Here is a 6,013-nt window from a genome sequence, read left to right on the forward strand (position 1 = left end):
ATGCAAATGAAGTTCTGTATGCTAGCACTTTCCCTTTTTCACCAATAGAGGAAGTCAAGAGCTCTTTCCACTCTGGAACTTCTGGCCATATGGCTTCTACATCAATAATATAATTAATGATGCATCACCTGCACTCTGGCCGCTAATCCAGCTCCCTCAGGGGTGCTTGTGATATTCTAAGCTTTTCTACAGTGTTAAAGAGACACTATTTGAAAAAAAACCCCCAAACCATGCAAAACAAATGTTCTCCCTAACTCACAAATGGGGAATTTCTCTTCCAAATACAGTGGCCTGAGCTTAAAAAAAAGAAAAAGTAATATTCACCAGTGATATTCATCAGCATCACATTTCAGGTCCAATATTTTTAACCAAGAGCTAGGCAAAATGTATGTGAGGAATTTAGCCCATTCTTTCTTCTGTTTGCAAATTATCCACAAAGCGTTTTTGATTTTTGTGAATGTGTTGTTCAGTATTGCCTGACCAACACTTTATGAGAAGTTATTTCAGCCTCTTCGCTGTCTATGAATTATTCTCATTTACTATTGACTCAGCTTTACTCCTGGTGATGGTCACTAGGAGAATACACCCTCTTCTCCACATTAAGAAGGGGGGGGAAATGGAGGACCAACATGACAGGTATTTGTCATCTGGAAGAGAAGGAGATGCAGCCAGCAGCAAAATGGTGCAAAAGATGGAAAAATGGGTCACTTTAGGACAGCAACTGCTTAGCTTTGCCATATTGAAACGGACAGCCACAGAAATGCACACAGGGAAAAAGTTTCCCCAAAAGGGCAAACTTGCACTGGGAAGAACTATTAGAGAATAGGAATCAAGAGGAAAAGGGCCTGTGATAATTACACTAATGTAATTAGCTAATGTAAAAATCTAGACAGACAGTTAAAAACAGAGAGAGACAAGGTGGGGGCTGGAGTTTGGCCTTCCCTGACCAGGGTGCAGATGGGAGCCTGATGCAAAGTGTGCTGGTCTTTCCCAGAACAGGCATAGCCTCCCTGCACAACGCCGCCTTTTCTCTGTGTCGGTGAGGTGGGGCCAGACTTGGTGAAGCTGCCTGGGTTTGGGCTGTGGGGAAGGCACCCAAGGTTGATGAGCTGGAGATGGCAAGAGTGGAGGAAGTCGGGAAGCTGATCTTCTCTCTTGGCGGCATTCCATCAGGCGGTTGTCAGGCTTGATGCAGAGGTCAATCCGGGGGGGGAGGAGGATTGTCCACTCTTACCGGCTCACCTTTGAGGTCGTCCTTTAGGCCAATGTGGAAATGATAATGCTGAACGATCTCGTTCCTTTCAGTGTCCGCTCCCAAGCAGTGGAACTCTGCGGCATACTTAGCAGCAGGCCAACAATGCCCGAAGGTCAGTTTTGGCTGTACACTCATGACTAGGGTAATTGAAGATCATGGCCATGGCTTGAATCATTGAATCAGGACTGGGAGGGACCTCGCAAGGTCATCTGGTCCAGTCCCCTGCGTTTATGGCAGGACCAAGGATTATCTAGACCATCCCTGACAGATTTGTCTAACCCATAGTTTCTCAACCTGTGGTACGCGTACCCCTGGGGGTACGAGAGACACAGGCAGGGGTACTCGGGGAAAAAGAGAGAGAAGGGGAGGTGGGCAGCAGCTGCCGACTTCTGGGGAAGCCTGGCGGCAGCAACCCACATCCCACCCAGTCACAGCTCCCAGCTGGGAGGCGGGTAGCAGCCCCCCGCTTCCCACCAGGTCACAGATCCCAGGTGTGTGGCAGCCCCCGGCTTCTGGGGAAGCCAGGCAGCAGCAGCCTACTTCCCACCCAGTCGCAGCCACCAGCTTCTGGAGGAGGCGGGAAGCAGCCCCCCCACTTCCCGCCAGGTCCCAGCTCCCAGCCGGGAGGCGGACGACAGCTGCCACAGTCCTGGGAAGCCGGGCTGCAGCTGCCTGCTTCCCGGCCGGTCCCAGGTGGGAGGCAGGCGGCAGCCGCCAGCTTTTGGGGGAGGTAGGTGGCAGCCGCCCGCTTCCTGCCAAGTCCCAGCTCTGCGCTGGATGGTGGGCGGCAGCCCCCCACTTCCCGCCTGGTTACAGCTCCCAGCTGGGAGGCAGGCGGCAGCTGCTGGCTTCTGGGGGAGGTGGGCAGCAGCCCCCCGCTTCCTGCCGGGTCCCAGCTCCCAGGTGGGAGTCCCGGTGGCAGCCTCCTGCATCTTGTAAGCTGGGCTCGCAGCTGGGTGGCAGCCACCCGCACCCCGGCTCCAAGCTGAGGGACAGCCTCCAGCGCCCCGGCTTGAAGATGGGCAGCAGCCGCCTGCCCACATCCCTGGGTCCCAGCCGACGCAGAAGCCTCCTCTGCCCCAGCTCGGATTGGGTGGCAGTTGCCCACCTCCCAGGCTGGCAGGCAGGCAGCAGCCGCCTGCAACTTGCCCAGGTGGCAGCCCCCCTCCCTGGCTCAAAGCCCAGTGCCCAGAAAACTTGTCAATTTCACTGCTCTATGACAGCCCCAGATTTTACCAGTTACCTCTTTTCCTGTCTCTCTCTCTCTCACCCCTTCCTCCTCTCAAATCTATGGCAAAAAATTTGGTGCGGCACTTTATATTCCTCAGCATTGGCATGCCGCTCAAAGCCTCCTAGCTTTGACCAACGTCACCTCTAGCCCTTCTTCCAACATATGGCTCACATTAGTCTGTAAATATAAAATCCCGTGGAATATTGAGTGTTGGGGTACTTATTACAATTTTTAGAAGTTAAGGGGTACTTGCTACTTAAAAGATTGAGAAACACTGGTCTAACCTGGTCTTTGAAATCTCCAGTGATAGTCTTCAAGCTTGGCCAGGAGTTGGCTTGCTTTCTCTAGGAGTGGGGTGGGGATACCCAGGCTAGACCCTCACCACTCAGCAGACTGATCACCAGCCCCACTCAGCATTGGTCAGTGGGGAATGACAATGGGCACAGCAGAAACAGGAGCCGCTATTGATTAAGAAATCCCCCAAATGTGCCCCGATCACCACTATGAGCTTAGGGAGTCTTTGGCTCACGCAGAGCAAGTGGGGGAGTTGGGGACGGTGCTGCCTGCCTGTGTAGTGCTGAGTTCTGTACAACCTCTACCTGCAGCATAGTGGCCTGGGCCTGCCAAGTCTGCCAGGCCCCCCTATCTCCAGCAAGGGAACATTGGCCAGGAAGGGATCCCTCCTAGCCACTGAGCTGGACCCCTTGTCATCCTGGTTCCCCTCTGTTTACTTTGGGCTGGTCAAACAGTCAGTGGACTGAGTTGTAGGCCATCAGGCCTAGTGGTCAGAGCGGGAGTCAGACCTAATGATCAGAGTCTGAATGCCAGAGCCAAGGGCTGAGACAGAGTCGGAGTCAAAGCGGAGAATGGGAACTAGATTACCAGGAGTCAGGGAAAGCAGGGGCAGGGCTTGTTCTGAGGCAGGAGCAAGGCTGGAACAGGATGGGAACAAGGCTGGTTAAAGGGCAGCATCTGGGCTGGAGCAGTGGAGGAGCAGGGCTTGGCAAGCCAAGCCTAGGGAGACAGAGAATCTGTGGGTATGTATGTTGAGAAGCCAGAAAGCTATTACTGCTGCTAGGTTTAAGAACTGCCTGCTGGCTTCCTCAGCCAATCAGGCAGGGTGGTGGTCCATCAGGCAGCCTTGCTAGCTAGTTAGGGCCTCAATCAGAAGTACTGAGCAGGAGCAACTGAGAGCTTTGCTCCTGACACCTGGCCCCCATTGTGCTAGGTACTGTACAAACTAGTCTATCTAGGTTTTTTATAGCACATTCATCATTATAGCATCTATGTCCCTGATTGTCTGTTTTTTATGAACTCTCTGTAGGTTTAAGTCTTATGACTGTCTTTTGCTGTAGTTTTGCATCACACTTCTTGTGTTAGGAAATGGTGCCTGGTTACCTACCTCTGAATGAGACAGTCATTGAGGACAATCAACAACTGAACAGGCCCTGCCTTGGCTGAATAATGGTTATGCTAAAGAGTGCGGCCAAAGCTGCAATAAACCAATTTTTCAAGTCCAGACTCCAGGTAGGTGGTAACCAGGCAACAGCTCACCTGACAGGGGACCAGGATCATCTGAGGAGGGGGACTTGAGGCTAACCAGGAGGATCACATGGCAGAGGGGATTGGAAGTTATAAAAGACCACATTTTAACTGAAACAAAACCAAACCAGAACAAAAAGAGAAGCCTGGACTAGAAGAGTGAAGCCCAGCAGAGGGGACTTGGAACCCTGAAAGATACCTGACTAAATTCTGAAGAATGCTTCAGAGTGGTGAGGAAACTGAGGCAGGGAATGATGTAAGGTGTTTCTTGTTTTGCTTGGATCAGAGTATCGCTCATCTGTGTCCATGGAATGAACCTATGGGACAAAGAGAGAGACTGAGGCTAAGGCCAGCTGAGACATAAAGGAGCTCAGAAGCACATGGACTGGCAAGGAGTTCCAGCAGGGCAGTGACACCATGGCATTCATTTCTATTTTTAAGCGTTGACAAACAATCCCTGTCCTGAGAATGCAAACACTCTCAGGGCCCCAGCCGACTCCCATTGAAGTCCATGGAAAGATTCCCATTGATGTGACAGCAAGTTGGACCAGGACTTAAATCCAGTCAAGACACTGTACAAGCAATCACAGATTAATCCTCTCATGTGAGGCAGATAAGTAGTGGAACGGGAGACTTACGAGACTGAGAGTTTGATCCCATATAGGACAGAATAACATTTGGCCTTATATAATGATTTCACATACTTTTATGTCCACTGGGCCAAATTCAGATTGACAGCAAGCAGGTGCAATTCTGTATAAGTCAATTAATTGACTCCCAATTGAAGGAACAATTGAGATTTTGTAAAGCCCTACAAATACTCCCCCTTGCCAATCAACATCGCTTATATTTTGTGCAGCTATAGTGTAGGAGCCCAAACCGGCTCGTAATGAAGTCAATGGAAGGTTTGTTCTTCACTTTAGTGGAAGCAGAATTCCACCCTAAGTCAGAAATGGTTGTCTAAATCTTCTGGTAGATAGCAGCTATTAATTTATGGGTGTCTTTGGTTCCATTTCAGCAGAGCTCATTTTAATAGGAGTGAGGTATTGATGCCTATGAACTCAATATCTGCAGTTTACCCAGGTTAAAAGATTGTTTTATAAAGCTACAGACTCAGATTTCAAAAATTGGTGCCTAAAATTAGACTTCTACATCCATATTTAGGCACCTAGAAAATAAGCTGCCTGACTTTTAAAAATGCCAAGCACCCATCAACTCTCATTGAAGTAAATGTGGATGCTTAGCATTTCTGAAAATCAGGCCACTTACTTAGCTGTTTAGGATTTAGGAGGTTTAGGAGATTATTTTATTAAGCCCAGAAGAGACCATGATGATCATCTAGTTTGACATTCTGAATAACACAGACCAGTGGATCTCACCAAATAATTTCTGTGTCAAGCCCATAACTTCTGTCTGAGCGATAGCATATCCCAAGATAAATTAATTAATCTCAGTATTAAAAATGTATGCCTTATTTCTAATCTGAATTTGTCTAGCTTCAGCTTCCAACCACTGGATCGTGCTATGCCTTTTTCTGTTACTGTCAGATGATTCTTCCCCATGTAGGTACTTGTAGACCATGATCAAGTCACCTCTTACCTTTCTCTTGGATAAGTTAACTATATTCAGCTTCTTATGACTCACACTATAAAACATAAGTTTCAGGTTGCAAATCCTTCCTGTAAACTCTTTGCTGAACCCTTTCTAATTTTTCAACATCTTTTCTGAAGTGTGGGCACCAGAACTGGACACTGCATTCTGGTAATGGTCTCACTAATGCTATGTACAGAGATAATACCACATCCTCACTCCTACTTGATATTCCACTGTTTAAAATCTGAGGAATCACAGTTGCCCTATTAGCTACTTCATTGCACTGGAAGCTTTTATTCACCTGGTTATCTACCATGACACCTTAGTACAGCATCACTGCACTCCAGGATATAGTGCATCATCTTGTAAGACTGGTAACCATTTTTTAAAAT

This window comes from Emydura macquarii, unplaced genomic scaffold (genome assembly GCF_026122565.2).
Source record: "Emydura macquarii macquarii isolate MOO-44397 ecotype Brisbane River unplaced genomic scaffold, CSIRO-AGI_Emac_v2 contig_2795, whole genome shotgun sequence".
Lineage (NCBI taxonomy): Eukaryota > Metazoa > Chordata > Testudines > Chelidae > Emydura > Emydura macquarii.